Here is an 18,828-nt window from a genome sequence, read left to right on the forward strand (position 1 = left end):
CTGGGCAAGGGGAAATCCTCACATCACATACGTCCACAGACACCAGGAATGATTTTCACTCAACAACTGGGCAGGCATTGCTGATGACCATCTGATTGGGCTGGTCCGTTTACCTCCTTGACTTACCGGGGCAAATTACCTTCTCTTTTTGCAAGAAACTATACCCCACTGGCTGGAAGATTGGACATCCAGCTTTACATGTGGTTGCAGCATGATGGGGTGCCTGCACATAATAGTCTTGCTGTGTGTGGATAATTTAGTGAACTCTTCGATGGCTGGGTAATTGGCAGAGGTGCTTGTAGGATATGGCCCCCACAATCACCAGACCTCACTCCACTGGTCTTTTCCTGTGGGGATTTTCAAGGTTATAGTTCACCCACCTGGACAAGGGCCACCTAGAAATGAAGAGGAATTAATGGATCACATTTGATGTGCTGCCAATCACATCAGGACAATGCCAGGAATCTTTGAAAGAGTTTGGAAAAACACCGTTTGATGTTATCAAGCTTGTGTCACATCAGAGAGTTGCCAGTTTGAGCACCTGCTTTAAGTAAACAATGTCCTACCCCTTTTAAGGGCTGACACAATTTTTTAAAAGACTTTCTATATGCGAAGTAACAGCTGTTGTCAGGTTTGTTCCCAGTATGTCTTATCTTGAAACTACCATGGATGTGTTACGATTCCAGCAGATTCGCCCCTAGCCCCCAGAGTGGAAGGCTGGTGTGCTACCACTGAGCGCATGGGCCACCTTGGATACACCGCGATCTCCAGCAGGCAAAGCATTCACGGTCATGCGTTGTTCAGAGCATCCAGCAACAGGGCAATCCCATGGCCAATCGGAGTGCATGGTGCCAAGATTCCGTAGTTTAAAAAACATGCATTGTTGACCTACACAACATTAGCAATTTTGGTTCCTACTGGCATCAGCTATCCAGGGTTAAAATTTTTTCTCTACCCTGTATTTTAGCTACTAGCCTTCCCATTATTTTCTCACTACTGATGCTAATCTGAATGGCCTGTAATTTCCTGCATCATGTTGATCACGTCCTTTGTGAACTGGCATCACTATACCTACCTGCTAGTTATCTAGCATGTCACCCCCAAATAAGTTTAAGCTGATTGATTCTGGCAGGTGTGGCATAATTGCCAAATCAGCCTTTTCAGGAGGTCATTAGGTACACTGTATGGCCCACATACCTTCCTCTGTGGTGAGAAGGAAGACATTTGTGTTGGACTTACGGGGCTCTGTGAATATCCTGTCCACTTTTAATATTTACTTATGAGGGTACTATGAAGTTGCACCTATGCTGTGAGCTGTTATTTTGGCTGTGCAATTTGTTTATTTACATTATTTGTTAACCTGCTGGCACTGGTCTTTGAATGTGTAGACCCAAGGAGTTGATGGGTAGGGACCTGATTATATATAGTGAATCTTTTATGCTGCTTGTTATTATAATAGTGGCATATGTGAACAACATGACTTCAATTGCACTGTCTGTGGTCTGACTGTCATTTACGTAAATGAAGGACAGTAAAGAACCTATCACAGAGCCTCTTGGTACTTCTCTGTTGATTTCATTTGCTCTGGATCCCAGCTTGGTTTTATTATTCGAATGAATTAATGTGATTAGAACAACATTAGTTTCATTATTTTTTAACATGATGTCTGTTGTACCCGGGAAGTGTAGAACAACATAGATTGGAGATGTGAGTGGAAAAATGAGTTGAATCTCTCAATTGAAGCTCATGCAAAATCTGAATAAATAACTGCCAGGGGGGAATTGTATATTGAGTCCCTATCACAATCATACAACTCCATCACTTCAAGTGTGTATATGTCTGTAGTTACAAGCAGTGAGTCCAAACACTTCACGAGACTGCAGCCTGACTTCACACTGCTGACCATGGCATGATGTGTGCTTATAACTAGTAAGGGCACGGAGGAGTACATAGGCCACCGGTGAGCCTGTGGTGGCATGGCATGGTGTGATTGGCCCCTAATTGGTAGGCTGCTATTTTCCATATATGCCCTGGCTGTCGTTGCTGAGGTTACCATGGAAGCGGCTTGGTTATGCCCATGCTGTTAAATGGCAGTGGTGCTGACACCTATCAGCATGACCTGAATACAATCTGATTCCTGGCTGTGAAATGCTGTGCACCACAGTGCGGTCATTAATGACACTGCACCCCCCCCCCCCCCCCCCCCCCAAATTCTGCACCATTGTGGTGTAGTGTGCTTGGCCTTGGCGGTGATGGGGGAAAGGTCTGGGCTGGAGGCAGGGTACTATGGGATATTTTTAAAATGTGTATAGCATTCTCCTACTCAGACACCCAAACAAAAGAAACATTCTTCTGCTGTAGGGCATGCAAGGATGCTGCAATTTGAGCAGAAGTAGTAATGAAGTGGAGATAATATATTGAAAAATCCGCCTCAATTGCAAAAATTTTCTGGTCTTTACCCAGGTTTTGGCTAGAATAATCTAGCCTTCTTCAGAAGCATAAAATTACTATAATGTGCCAGAGTAAGGCACAGTCATCATTAGAAATTAAAACCTATAGTACTGTGGTACCATGTCGAATTAAAACTACTTAACTGAAGTCCAGCCCCGGAATCACTTCACCATGCAGTCAGTTGGCAGTGGCAACTACATTGGCACTGACCATTGCATATGGAATTGCATTGAGGAGGAGGAGGAGGATATTAGTGTTTAACGTCCCGTCGACAACGAGGTCATTAGAGACGGAGCGCAAGCTCGGGTGAGGGAAGGATGGAGAAGGAAATCAGCCGTGCCCTTTCAAAGGAACCATCCCAGCATTTGCCTGAAGCAATTTTAGGGAAATCACGGAAAACCTAAATCAGGATGGCCGGAGACGGGATTGAACTGTCGTGCTCCCGAATGCAAGTCCAGTGTGCTAACCACTGCGCCACCTCGCTCGGTGCATTGAGCACATAGCAACTTGTGCACATGCACATTCGGAGAGTCAAAGCTGTATATCATTAGCCGTCTGTATATCACATGTTGGGAACTGATAACAATAATTGTAAGCAAACTAAGTGTTATGTAGATGAAGCCCCTATGTTTATTAACTATATGCAAATTGTATTAAATGGTAGGAAATTTACTTGGTTGGGTATATAAAGTTTAAGAATTACCTTCATGACTTTATGCACATATGGTCATCGTGTAAAGTACCTTATTTAACACCTTAATCATTATCTATAACTTAATTAGGGTGTAACTGGGTGTACAATGCCACTGTCATCACACTTAACTACTATTGACTGACATAGGTCAAGCATATTAATTAAAGTGTGGTGAAGGGTACAACATTTCCGTCATCACGCTTATGTGCTCTTGACTGACACAGGTCAAGTATACTAAAATATAGTTTATATATAAAAACAAAGATGAGGTGACTTACCGAACGAAAGCGCTGGCAGGTCGATAGACACACAAACAAACACAAACATACACACAAAATTCAAGCTTTCGCAACAAACTGTTGCCTCATCAGGAAAGAGGGAAGGAGAGGGGAAGACGAAAGGAAGTGGGTTTTAAGGGAGAGGGTAAGGAGTCATTCCAATCCCGGGAGCGGAAAGACTTACCTTAGGGGGGAAAAAGGACAGGTATACACTCGCACACACGCACATATCCATCCACACATACAGACACAAGCAGACATATGCTAGTGTCTGTATGTGTGGATGGATATGTGCGTGTGTGCGAGTGTATACCTGTCCTTTTTCCCCCCTAAGGTAAGTCTTTCCGCTCCCGGGATTGGAATGACTCCTTACCCTCTCCCTTAAAACCCACTTCCTTTCATCTTCCCCTCTCCTTCCCTCTTTCCTGATGAGGCAACAGTTTGTTGCGAAAGCTTGAATTTTGTGTGTATGTTTGTGTTTGTTTGTGTGTCTATCGACCTGCCAGCACTTTTGTTCGGTAAGTCACCTCATCTTTGTTTTTATATATAATTTTTCCCACGTGGAATGTTTCCTTCTATTATAAAAATATAGTTTATTATGTACGTTAGATGGGAAATATTTTCGATAGGTAACCTTATAAGTAACACAATTCATGTGTAACATTATCGTTATCATTAAAAGGGGAAATATTTAGAGCAGCTAAGTTCTACTTTACTTTGCTGCATAATTGTTAAATTCATCTATGCTATTGACTGACTTAGGTCACACATACTAATTAAAGTGTGGCAGAGGGTACAACATCTCCGTCATCATGCTTATGTGCCATTGACCGACATAGGTCAAGTGTACTAACATATAATCTACAATGTTAAGTCCATCTATACTATTGATCAACATAGGTCACACATATTAATTAAAGTGTGGCGGAGGGTTCAACATCTCCATCATGCTTATGTGCTATTGACTGACATAGGTCAAGTGTAATAATCTACAATGTACCTTTGACGGGGATAATCATCCACAGGTAACATTGTAAGTAAGGCGATATGTGTATAACATTATTATCATTATCATTGAAAGGGGATGTATTTAAAGCAGCTAAGTTTTATTTTACTGTGCTGCATAATTGTTAAATTCAACTATAATGGCATCCAAACTCTCGTGAAAGAGTTGTGGGCCAAACTTAAATTTAAAAGGAAGTGCAAGGCTTGATGACTGAACATGGCATGCGGTGACCAAGAGAGAAATATGGTGGTCGATGTAACAAGGATAAATTAAACCAAACGTAACAAAGATTGGAAACCTTTGAAAAAGTTTTTATTTCTCAGCATCAGCTGTTCGTTCAGATGATAACCATGCGAATGTAATCTCCATTCCTTTTATAGGTAAAGCTTCATACAAAATAGGGTTAATTCTAAAGAACCATGGTTATAAGGCAACATATTCTACCAATAACAGCCTTTCTCCCAATTGCACCTGAGACAAGTGTCAGTAAGAGTCTGGAAGAGGCAATCCAGGTTCCAGAGATGCTCCTCTCGAGTTCTGCTAGAAATGACAATGTTGTCCAGATAACTGGTGCAAGAGGATACTTTCAACATCAGTTGTTTCAGAAACCGTTGGAAGGTGGCTGGGGTAGAAGTGCTGTCAGAGAGAAGATACTGATATTGGAGCATCCTGATGTGAGTGTTGACAATGAAGAAGGACTTTGTTTCATCATACAATGGGGTTGCAAGTAGGTATCCTGTAGACTGATCTTGGAAAAGAACATGCCCCCTTGTAATTTGTCTGTTAAATTCTTGGGGCAAAGGAGAGGGTATGAATCCATGACAGACAGTGCACTAACAGTGGATTTAAAATCAGCACATGGGCAAAGGTGGCTGTTGGACTTCCTGACAATGACAAGGGGGGATGCCCATTGACAAGCAGAAATGGGCGTAAGGAGACCCAGGTCCTGCATACAATGCATCCCTGTTGAAACAGTGTCCTGAATAGTACGAGGAACTTCCTGAGCTTTGATGAACCTTGGCTGGGCCACATCCTTAAGTAATGTGGGTGAAAAAACCTTTGGCCCTACCCAGAGACTTCTCAAAAGCTGATAGAATTTGTCACAGAGCTTCGTGACACTGTCATAAGAGTTACTCAGCACCACATTATCTGAGATCTGAAAACCAAAAATGTCAAAGGTGTTAAGGCCAAAAATGTTAGGCCTGTCATAGGAGTGGAGCTCCATGACTGGAACTGTCTTAGAGGGAGATCAGTATTGCATCACCAAAGAAGAAGTACCCAGGACAACAATGTGATCTCCATTATATGCAGTGAGGACCTGTGTTGGAGCATCGAGCCATGAAGAACCGAGCTTCTCAAATACGCCTCTGTTAATCAAAGCCACCAAATCCCCAATATCCAGCTGGAATTGTACAATCTGATTCTGAATGTACTACTGAAGGAATAGCTTTTTTGGTTCCCCTATAAGCAAGGATGGACACTAGGGATGACTGACAACTGGAACCAACCCTGGTGCAGTGGAAACACTATAACAGGTTTTAACTGGAGACGTCTCATCAGAAACTGACTGGTGCTGTTGACCTGATTGACATCCTTTGCCGCTGAGCCATAAGTGGACAGATGGACAGACTGGCCACACAAATTCTTGAGTGTGGCCAACATTCTTGCAAAACAAACATTTGGTACGGTGAAAACAACAGACATCCCTATCATGAGAAATGTAGCACTGGGGATGAGATTGCACCTTGCCAGTGGGACAGAGCTGCTGTGGATGATACATGAGTTGTTTACAATGCCCAGTAGAAACAGAAGGCCTGTATGGATGGGACTGACAAGTGTCAAGGGCGGAAACCACAAGGGGCAATATCTCCAACTCAGTGGTGTTCAATAATTCTTGTGCCTTGATTATATGAATGACAACCTCAAGGGAAGAGTCTGAGAGCTTGAGAACCTCTTCATGAAATCAGCTATCAGTAACATTTTGAACAATAATGGCCTGCAACATAGCATCAGCAAACGACTTATCTCAAAGACAGACAAATTTGCACATGTGGGTCATACCACTTAACTCCATGAGCCATTGCTGGTATGACTGGGGATGTTGGCATTTTGTGCAAAAAATCTTATAACGAGAGTAGAGGCAACTACTTACCAAGAGTATCAACGATGTCCAAGAAAGGAACTGATTCTGGCTGAGTAAGGGGAAACAGATTAATGCAGATGCACAAGATATCATCATCAACCTAAGAGAAGAAATAAGAGTACCGAACATCATCTGAAATGTTATAGGCCACAAAGTGCTGAAACAGCCCTCGTTTTTATTCATTTATTCTTCAACTGCAGTGTTAAACTTACAGAATGGCAGGGCTGATCGGTGTTGGTGCTGCTGTTGCCAGCCTGAGTGATGTGCTGATGCAAGGTTTGCTGCAGTAACTGCCGGTCGGCCAACAGCAATATCAACTTCACCATCAGTTGAAAATATTGCTTTGATTGTTACTTAAAAATGTCCTCAAGTCACACAGATTCCTCAGGCTGGGGAGCCACTATATGTGAAAAGGAGAGAAGAAACAAATAAGGCAAAAGCAAAGAAACAAATGGATGTTCCCCAATGCTGTTTGCACAAAACAAGAGAAGAAAAGAAATGCACAGTGATCCCATCATTCAAGGTGATGAGACCCCTCACCAGAAGCAAGAGAGGACCAAAAACCAAAACTGAAATCAAAACCAACAACCAGCCTTTGTCACCATTAATTTGTTGTAACAGGAAGTTTGGAACATCAAAGACTGGAGGTGTGCATGGAAAAACAATTTTAATCTCTCAACTGAAGTTCACACAAGACCAGAAGACAAACATTGTCAGACCAAATTGTACACTGATTCCCTATCATTCTCATACAACACTATCACTTCAAGTTTATATATGTCTGTAGTTACGTATGGTGAGTCCAAACACTCCATAAGACTGCAGCCTGATCTTGCAATGCTGTCCACGGTGGGGTGTGTGCTTTTAACTAGTCCAAGCAATGAGTGGTATACAGGCCACCTGTGAGCCTGCGGTGGCATGGCATGGCATGATTGGCCCACAGTCAGTAGGTTGCTATTTTCTGTATGTTTGCCGGCTGCCATTGGTAGGATTACCGTGGAAGTGGCTTAGGGGTGGTTGTGCCTGCACTTTTAAGCACTGGTGGTGCTGTGAGCTGAATGCTGTCTGATTCCTGGTCGCAAAACTCGGTGCACCATGGTGCAGTCATTGATGATACTGCAATGTCAACCACATGTATCTGGTCCCTTGAATTACTAATGCTCCCAGTTGTCCAAAAGACTTTGATGACTAACATTATATAAAGCTTAATAGAGAAAACTAAATAGAGTCCTGTATGCTGGAACAGGAGAGTAGATACTCCAACACATACAAAATATTAGATCACTTTATTATTATTTGATCAATATAAAATAATTAACTTGCAAATAATCCATGTTCACATGAATGACAATCTATATTTGTTACTGCTGCAGATCATGTATAACTTGTTACTTGGTATAGTACAGAATTATAATCTCACCTCAGCATACAATTGAATATAAACTTTGCAATACAGTCTGACTGATAATTTTGTTATATTGCAGCTGCATCTGATTCTAAGATGATGCTGTCATCATATATGATGATTACCAAGTGAGCTGTGTGGCACTGCACTCTGTCGTAAGTAATCTTCTGGCAGTGTCAGCATATGGAAAATTTTGAGGGTTGAGGGTATGTCTACACTGTCTTCTCCCAGTCATTGTTGCCTGAGACAGTGACTGTCATTATCTGTGGTACCATCGTTAGGGTATCAACTTTGATATGGGACCTCATTCTTCAGGTGACACTGCATTCATCCGCTAAACCTTTGCACTGTTGTCATGGTGAAGGTAGGCCTGAATGCAGTTTTAGATGAGAAGACAGGGGCTGTAGAGATAGTGATGGCCATGGCAGCTCCCTGTCCACTCCCCAGTACCCACCTTGTGAATGTCTGGGAACACCGGCCAAAAAACTGGCCACATCCAGTGATACAGATGCTGAGGTCAGGTTGACTGCAGGCAAAACTCAAGGGGCTTTGTGACAGCTGTCCAGGGGTGATGCCTCCACGGTCATCAGTTCAGGCTGCAGGAATTTTAATGATAGCAGCAGTGGTCTGATGTTAATTTTCATCAAGAGTTTCTCCATATGACTTTCCAAGGTTTGAATGAACTGTTCAGGTTCACCATTAGACTGGGTGCGATAAGGAACAGTAATTACACGGTGTATGCCATTGTCAGCACAAAACATTGAAAATCATCTGATGTGGACTGCGGTCCATTGTCTGAGATATGGAACTCAGGAAGATCTTTGAGACAAAAAAAATTGAAGACAAAGCCAATACAGTACTAAAAAAAGTGGCAGATGTCATGGGAACTACAAAAGGAAATTTACTGGTTGTTGTGTCTACCACAAACAACCATAACATGTTCCAGAATGTACATGTGAAATCAATATGTACGTGATGCCATGGTCCCCAGTCATTTGCTGGATTTGGGTGTCCATGTCCTGCCAAGTACAATGACGTCAGGCAAGTTTCTTTGTGATAACTAGCCCCAATGACCTTGGTGCAACAAATACGAAACTTCCTACTGGAGGAGTGAGGAATCACAACCCATGCATTGTCATTCTCTGTATATAACAGCAGAAAACCTGACTGTGAATAGCACATGATGATATAAAAAATAATGATTTCTTTCAAACTACATGGTAACCCAAGGCACATGTGTTGCAAAACTACCTGAAGAACTGGGCCAGCAGCAGTTGCTTCAGCAATATGGCAAAAATTGAGAGGAAAATACTTAAGAATTTCAAAATCTTGAGTATGAGTTTGATAACATAATTCCTTGCATGAATCAAATGCTTTGTTGGTACCAACTGATAGCAACAAGTCAGCATTCTAATGTTCTGCAGTAGGCCTGTACAATAGCTCATATTGGTAATGAAACAGTAACATAGCCCAACGTTGCAATTTTTGTGTTGTCCACTGTGGGCCAGGATTGGAAGTACTGAACAAAGCCATTTAAGGCTGATGATCTGTTGTCAAATAGAACTTCCAACTTTACAAATATTGGTGAAACTTATTAACATCATGTATAATAGCAAGCACCTCTTTTCCATGTTGACTACAATTGAACTGTGCTTTTTAAAGGGTTTTTGAGCCAAAAGCAAGAGCTTGATCAGATGAACCAATTCTATGGGGGAGCACAGCTCCAGTCCCATAAGAAGATACATTTACAGTTAACACAACAGGCTTAGCTGGATCGAAGTAAATCAGACTATGATGACTTAACAATGAGTCCTTTAACTGGTGAGCTGCATCCTGACATTCTTGGGACTCCCCCAAAGGGAACACCTTTCCAGTACAGACAGTTCACTGGAGAAGCAATTTGTGCATTTTCAGTAAATACAATGCAATATGTGAGCTTCCCCATGACAACTTGTAGCTACTTGATGTTACGGAGTGCTGGCAAATCTTTAATTGCAGACAGACAGTAATAAGCAGGATGAATACCCCGTGCATTTATGGCACATCCTATATATTCAAATTCTTTGTGCAAGAAGGAGCACTTTTCCTCATTAAAGTTTAAACCAGCTGCAGAAAGTGTTTTAAACAAACATTACAAACTTGCCAAATGACCTGTGACATCAATATCATCCACACAGTTTGCAAATGAAGGGATTGTGATAATTGTTCCAGGAAATGCTGAAAAACAACAGGAACTGAACCATTTCTGAATGGCAGTTTTTGAAGGTAGAACAAACTTAGGTGAGTGTTGATCAAAAAATATTTATAGCACTAACTAAGTATGCCTCACATAAATCAGTCTTGGAAAAGAATCTGCACTGTCCCAATCTGTCCATCAGTTCCTCTGCTCATGAGAGGGGAAATGAATCCACAACAGTTTGATGGTTTACTGTAGTTTTGCCATTAGCACACATACATAAATCTCCTGATGGCTTTTTGAGAATTACCAAGGGGGCTGCCCATTGCCTTTCCATCACTACAGTTCCTGAGCAACCTGCTCATATATTACACGGGGGCAGGATGAGCATGATAAAATGATGGATGTGTATTGTCTTTAATAGTAATGTGCACTTTGGAATCTTTAGCCCTTCCTAATCTTGGTTCAAAAAGTTTACTGTACTTATTACACAAGTCAGAAACATTGTATCAGGCACTGAAACACTGATTTGTAATAACATTGTCCTGTGTGCACAGGCTGAACAAATCAAACAAGTCTAAACCAAAAAGGTTTGAACTGTTTCTAGAACAAAATACATGAAATGAAAAGAAGGCATTTCGCAAAATCATGAAAACTTGCTGACAAACTGCACACAACAAGTACTGGCATTTCATGTCCTTTATATGCAGACAAAAACAGAAATAGGCTTCTGTAGCCTTGGGCTACCAATCATTTCACAGGTATCTTTATAGATAAGGAAAACAGATGCACATGTGTCTAATTGAAATTTAATTGCTTTTTGAGCCACTCTTAATTGAGCAAGAAGTTTGTTCTTCTGTTTGTGGACAACAGCAGAAGGTTTCCACGAAGTGGAAAAGTGAGCCGATGTTGGCACCAGCATTAATGGCAGTGCTGAAATAATGTTCACTTCCTGATAGCAACACTGTAGCTGTGCATGAGACCGGTGCCTGCCCTGGCGGCTTTGTAAACAGAAGATAGTCTGGATAGACCTTACTTAGCACACTTGATACATTTTGCATTGTGACAAGGACAAACTTTTCTACCATTATTTGCAAAACACTGACGACAAGACTGCCTCATCTTATTCAGAAGTACACCTTGTGTACCACATGACCAAAAAGTCTTTCCTTTACTTTTACAATTAGTCTGAGCCCTACTTTTTATTCACCTTAACATTACCATGAACTGCAGACTGAGTGCCTTGTGCACTATGAACAAGAGAAATAAGTGGAGCCTCAAAATCAACTTCAGATGTGCCCATAATACTTTGAGACTCTACAGTTGATAAAACTGTTTTGAGACCCAGATCTGGTAATTTTAGGATAGCTCTGCAGATGCTCATGATTGATACATTTTGTGTGAGTGCATCATGTAACACAACATCACCGAAACTGAGTCCACAAGAACACTTGAACCTACAACAAGTCACCAGCCCTTTAAGTTCAGCAGTTCACTGTTTCCATGAACGTTCAGGGTGCTCCTTAAGAAGGAAAAATTTAAATCCCACTGCAGCACCATGAATTTGTGCTTCATAATATTTGTCAATTTGGGAATGAGTTCCTGATAAGCAATATCTTCTGGATGAGAGTGGGAGAACAACTTGAGACACAGTCTGTATATGTCCTCTCCTACCATTCCTTTAGTGTTGAATGCTGTAGTTGGGTGTGATATTCCAACCAATCCTCTTCTTTACTGTGAAACAGGTGGAACTTGGGAGCAGCAACCAGTTGTGGAACTCCATGTTGCGACGTTAAGGTTGACATCTGTTATACACTGAGCAGCAGTCATTCAGTATGCTGTACCTGAAACTGAACAAATTAGTTTAGAGACATTTCTTGTGGCAGTTCAGAAATGGTTAAGCACTTTGTAGTAAACACAATATAAAAATATTATTCTGGCCACTGTGACTAGCAGAAGACTAAAAATATCCATGAGGCAGAGGCAGACCAGGGTGGAATTCAATGCATTGGAATAAACAGGCATATATCATTATCACCATTGTAGTGAGGGGGGGAAAAAAAACAAAAACAAAAAAAAAACAAAAAAAAACACTTGAGACATACTTATCTACATTTTGGAGTGTTGTACAAAGCCTAGATTTATTGCTGGAATAGGTTGACTGGATGCTATGAGTACAACAGAAACAAAACATTAGCTCACTTTGTTATTATTTGAACAATATAAAGTATTTAACTTGCAAACAATCCGTGTCCACACAAAAGACAACCTGTATTCATTAATGACATAGAAAACTATAACTTTTCACTTGATACAATTCAGAATAATAGTCCCACTTCAGTGTACATCTGACTATAAACTTTTCTACACAATCTGACTAATAATTCTGTTAGGATGCAGCTGTATCTGATGCTAGGACAATGCTGTCATTGTAGGCAATGATTATTGAGGGGGCTGGATGGTGTTGCACTTTGTAGCAGCACTCTGACAGCAGTGGCATAAAGAAACTCTTGAAAGGGTGTCTATGCCAATGTCTCCCATTTGTTGCTGCATCTGGCAGTGACTGTCCTTACTGGCGGTTCTGTCGTGAGGTACCAACTTTGACATGGTACCTCATTCTTTGGACACCACCACAATTCCTATACATCTGTTATTTTCTGGATTTCTAATTATTTCTTCTTTGTAATCCATAATTTATGTTTCTGTAGCTCTATCTATTAGAAATCAGTGTTGATTATTACTCAGCAATATGGCTACGAAGTCTTTCGCGATGTATTTCTTGAATAAAAATCTCTCGGTGTACATGCCGCGTCAATTCAGGATAAAACTCCAAGTTTTCAACCACTACCTCCGTGGTCGTCATCAGGGCTAAAACTGACTGTCGTGAACTAGCGAGGCTCCCACTTTTATATGCAAAGGACGGCTTCTGATTGGCTGGAATACATCATAGCAACAGCGATATGGCGCATAGTGAAGTGGTGCCCTCTACTTCCATAGATGTAGTTTCTATCCTGCTTTGCTTGCAGCGCCATCCCTTGAATCAGGAGGTAAAGTGTGGGAAGTTTTTCTCTGCGATTTTTCTTTATCCAGTGCACTCTTCCAAGTGTTGCTAAGTGCATAGCCGTTGTCTCTGTTAAAGTTATTATCGCTAAGTCTAATTTCGACTGCTTCCCGGATCACAGAGTCCCAGTAATTCGATGTGTGGGCTATTACTCTGGTTTCTTCAAATAAAATCTTGTGCTTGTTAAGCAGGCTATGTTCAGCCACCACTGATTTTTCCATATACCTGTATTTCAGGTGGCGCTGGTGCTCGATGCAGCGGTCGGCAATGGTTCTTACAGACTGGCCCACATAATTCTTGCCGCATTCGCAAGGAATAGTATAAATTCCCGGCACTCTTAAGTTGAGACTATCTTTGGCTGGTCTCAACATTTCCTTAATTTTTCTAGGTGGTCAGAAAACTGGTTTTATTCCTTGCCTCTTTAGGACTCTGCCTATCTTGCTTGTTGTAGCACCACAAAAAGGAAGCCGCGCTATGTGTTGGTCTTCTTCTTGTATATGGCTGGCATCATGTCTTACTTTCTTGGACAATACTGATTTAATTTCACTGGCAGAATAACCATTCCTCTTGAAAACAGTCATCAAATGGTTAATCTCGGGACTGAGGTGGTCCTTGTCGGAAACAGTCCTGGCTCTGTGTACTAAAGTATTCAGCATAGCTCTCTTCTGAGACAGATGATGGAAGCCGTTTCTGTATGGGTTGGCTTCCTGTACACAGAATGGCCCAGTCATCCATCCGGCTTTCGCTCCACCAACACATCTAAAAAAGGTAACTTCCCTTCCTTGTCTACCTCCAATGTAAATTTTATGTTTGGATGTACACCATTTAAATGTTCGACAAACTGCTGCAGCATGTCACTGCTGTGTGGCCAGATTAAAAAAGTATCATCGACGTATCTGTAGAAGCATGATAGGCGGAGGTAAGCACTGCTCAACGCTCGTTCTTTAAAATCCTCCATGAAAAAAATCGCTATTGCTGGTCACAGTGGCGAACCCATGGCTGTTCCATCCGTCATTTCATAATAATTTCCACTGTATAAAAAGTAAGTGGTCGTCAAGGTATGCCAGAACAACTTCAAAATTTCTGAAGAAAAATGAGCAGCCAACAGTTGTAATGTGTCATCCACAGGTACTTTGGTGAACAGAGAAACCACCTCGAGGCTGACCATGATATCATTTGGGCCTATCTTCATTTGTTTTATGATATCAACAAACATTTTTGAATTTGTAATATGATGTGGGCAGTGACCAACTATAGGCGCCAACAATTTTGTTACGTGTTCTGCAAGCCCGTACGTAGGAGAGCCAATAGCGCTAACAATCGGCCTGAACGGGACATTCTCCTTGTGAACCTTTGGAAAACGGTACAGTCTTGGTGGCCTAGGTGCTCTCGGCCATAAGTTCTTCACCTGTTTGTTGGAGAGGCCAGAGTTTTTTAGTAGCTCCCTCGTCTTCCTGCTGAGTGCTGATGTGGGATCCTGTCTGAGAATCCGGTATGTGCTGTCCTCCAGTAACAATCCAACTTTCTTGTGGTAATCTGTAGCATTGAGGATTACCATGGCGTTCCCCTTGTCAGCAGGTAAAACAATTGGTCTTCATCCTTCTGCAGCAATTTCAGTCCTTGTCTCTCCTCTCTGCTGATGTTTGACTTCGGCGGCTTGGATGTCGCTAAAATCCGGCTAGTAGCAAGCCTTACGTCATCCGTTGCTTCTTGCGGAAGATGACGAACTGCTTGTTCCACTCCACTAATAATCTCAACCACCGGTAACTTACATGGAGCTGGGGCAAAGTTCAATCCTTTACTGAGAGCCGAGATGGTAGCTTCATCAAGTTCCTTGTCAGAGAAGTTGATAACAGTGCGGTGAATGCCATTGGACCCAGTAGTTCCTTGATCACAGTTAAGCCACTCAAATTTATTAGCCTGTTTCGCCGTAGTCCTGCTTAAATTAGCTCGTTGATGTGCCACCAAAGTCATATCCACCCTTCCCAGTATGGTGAGAGGACTCTGGCCAGAAATAAATGGCAACTAAATAACAGGTGAGCATTCATGTCTAGTTCATACCTGGTATGATGTATCCTCTCTTTCACAATAGCATGGCTGGTCTTTCGTAAAATTCTGTTTAGTGCAGCGGTTCTGATGTGGTGTTTGACGACTGCAAACTTTGGTACTACCTCCTTGTCACGACAGTGTTGTAAAAATGCCAGATTGCTCAGCAACTGAGACTGTTTCAGGCACAGCTTCTCCAGGTGATGAATGCTGCACGTTGTATCCTCCCCGTAGAGGAAACTAATACGGCTACGAAGTCTTTTGTGATGTATTTCTTGAATAAAAATCTCTTGGTGTACATGCCGCGTCAATTCAGGATAAAACTCCAAGCTTTTGACCACTACCTCCGTGGTCGTCGTCAGGGCTAAAACTGACTGCCGTGAACTAGCGAGGCTCCCACTTTTATATGCTAAGGACGGCTTCTGATTGGCTGGAATATGTCATAGCAACAGCGATATGGCGCATAATGAAGTGGTGCCCTCTACTTCCATAGATGTAGTTTTTATCCTGCGTTGCTTGCAGCACCATCCCTTGAATCAGGAGGTAAAGTGCGGGAAGTTTTTCTCTGCAATTTTTCTTTATCCAGTGCACTCTTCCAAGTGTTGCTAAGTGCATAGCCATTGTCTATGTTAAAGTTATTATCGCTAAGTCTAATTTCGACTGCTTCCCGGATCACAGAGTCCCAGTAATTCGACGTATGGGCTATTACTCTGGTTTCTTCAAATAAAATCTTGTGCTTGTTAAGCAGGCAATGTTCAGCCACCACTGATTTTTCCATATACCTGTATTTCAGGTGGCACTGGTGCTCGATGCAGTGGTCGACAACAGTTCTTACAGACTGGCCCATGTAATTCTTGCCGCATTCACAAGGAATAGTATAAATTCCCGGCACTCTTAAGCCAAGACTATCTTTGACTGGTCTCAACATTTCCTTAATTTTCCTAGGTCGTCAGAAAACTGGTTTTATTCCTTGCCTCTTTAGGACTCTGCCTATCTTGCTTGTTGTAGCACCGCAAAAAGGAAGCCATGCTATGTGTTGGTACTCTTCTTGTATATGGCCAGGACTATTTCCGACAAGGACCACCTTGGTCCCGAGATTGACCATTTGACAACTGTTTTAAAGAGGAATAGTTATTCTGCCAGTGAAATTAAATCAGTATTGTCCAAGAAAGTAAGACATGATGCGAGCCAGCTTCCTTTTTGCAGTGCTACAACAAGCAAGATAGGCAGAGTCCTAAAGAGGCAAGGAATAAAACCAGTTTTCCGACCACCTAGGAAAATTAAGGAAGTGTTGAGACCAGTCAAAGATAGTCTTGGCTTAAGAGTGCCGGGAATTTATACTATTCCTTGCGAATGCGGCAAGAATTACGTAGGCCAGTCTGTAAGAACCATTGCCGACCGCTGCATCGAGCACCAGCACCACCTGAAATACAGGTATTTGGAAAAATCAGTGGTGGCTGAACATAGCCTGCTTAACAAGCACAAGATTTTATTTGAAGAAACCGAAGTAATAGCCCACACATCGAATTACTGGGACTCTGTGATCCGGGAAGCAGTCAAAATCAGACTTAGTGATAATAACTTTAACAGAGACAATGGCTATGCACTTAGCAACACTTGGAAGAGTGCACTGGATAAAGAAAAATCACAGAGAAAAACTTCCCGCACTTTACCTCGTGATTCAAGGGATGGTGCTGCAAGCAAAGCAGGATAGAAACTACATCTATGGAAGTAGAGGGCACCAATTCACTACGCGCCATATTGCTGTTGCTATGACATATTCCAGCCAATCAGAAGCCGTCCTTTGCATATAAAAGTGGGAGCCTCGCTAGTTCACGACAGTCAGTTTTAGCCCTGACGACAACCATGGAGGTAGTGGTCGAAAGCTTGGAGTTTTGTCCTGAAATGACGCGGCATGTACACCAAGAGATTTTTATTACTCAGCAAATTCATATAAGAATTTGGTGACACATTGCCTGATTACACTCTCATATATGTTCGAGGCAGGGGACATCAAATTGGTCAATAGTTTCAAAATTGTCATACATGATAAATTCACAGTTGTGGAGATATGGCCATAAAGTGGCACTCAGTGAGGAATGATTGGATAGAAATAAGCACATTTGAATTAACTCATACCCAGCTGTTTTGCTAAATAACATGGTTATTAATTAAATTAGCTGAAGACAATTGTTTCAGCTGATTGTCAAAGCTAGGCAAACGTTAAATTCCCAGCCATGGTTGGTTACATTAGACACAAACTTTCTATGTTCTTTACTCAGTAAAGCTTGACTATTAAACCAATTCTGATAAAAAATGTCAGTGATTTGTTAAGATAGTAAGTCATACTGAAGAAACAGTGTAGCAATAAGATAGTCAACATGTGTTAGATGCAATGTTATTAACAATGAAATCTAAAAGTCTCATGTTTTAATTTTTGTTAACTTACAGAAAGTATGAATAAACTTTCATTCTATCATGTTCAGTAGAAAAGTAAGTATGAAATATGACAATCAAGAAAAAGAAACAGAAATTAAATTTTCAAGATCACATTTTGTAGCAAATGCTCAAATTCCTGCATCCAACATTGCCACTAAGTTGATGTCATCAAGGAAGTGATTGGTGCCCTCTCTCAAAAACTCCTGGCAGGTTGTGATGATTGCCACAGCCTGAAAAATTCCTGTGACAGTTCTTCATGACGTTGGATGGTGTTTGGTAGATGCAATCTTTCATAAACCCTTACACAACAAGATCCAGTGGTGTTAAATTGAGCAATCTGAGAGGCCACTCACTGAGACCTATGAACCCAACCCACCTACACCAAAACACTGGATTCACATGTCACCTGACTGCCATAGTAGAATAAAGTGTATCATCAACCTGTTGGAACATCTGTTTTCTTTTGAGGAGAAGAATCTCTTCCAACAATATGGTAAATTCTACTCACAAAAACTGAAAATAGTTGGGGATATAGAATAAACCAACAATTCATTCCCAGACGTTCACCAAAAAACTAGCCTGTGATCATGTTCTTGAATATAATGGGGTTTCTCATATGCCCCCTGTGATGGTTATCAATGTTAAATACTACTTTCCTATTAAAAACCATGTCATTCTTAACCCTGGAATGGGCGCGTGGGGTACACCTATCACCTAGTGGTTTTACATTATGATTATTTTCTTTATGTTTAAAGTTGCAGCATTCCCACATTCAGTACATTTCAAGTGGGTGCATTGTTGAAGATTTGTTTACAGTTAATGTCAGCTGTAAAGCTAAACAGAGAGCAGCAGGATGTTGAAGTGAGTTGGGACGAAACTGTCCACCTCGCACCTATCTACGTAACAATTTCTTAAGGTTGGTGGTTTTTTTTTTTTTTACATTTTTACAATTTTACATACTAAATTCAATAAAAGTGCAATATTTAAAATTTTTATTAATCTGAATAAAATAGCTACGTTAACTCAAGTGATTACTTATGCAGTCTTCAACATGAACTGTAATTTACAGAAACCGATACTCATAAACCTATTTTTATTTTAGTGATGTCAGACCTAATGAAAAGAAGAG

Source organism: Schistocerca piceifrons, chromosome 2, assembly GCF_021461385.2.
Source record: "Schistocerca piceifrons isolate TAMUIC-IGC-003096 chromosome 2, iqSchPice1.1, whole genome shotgun sequence".
NCBI lineage: Eukaryota > Metazoa > Arthropoda > Insecta > Orthoptera > Acrididae > Schistocerca > Schistocerca piceifrons.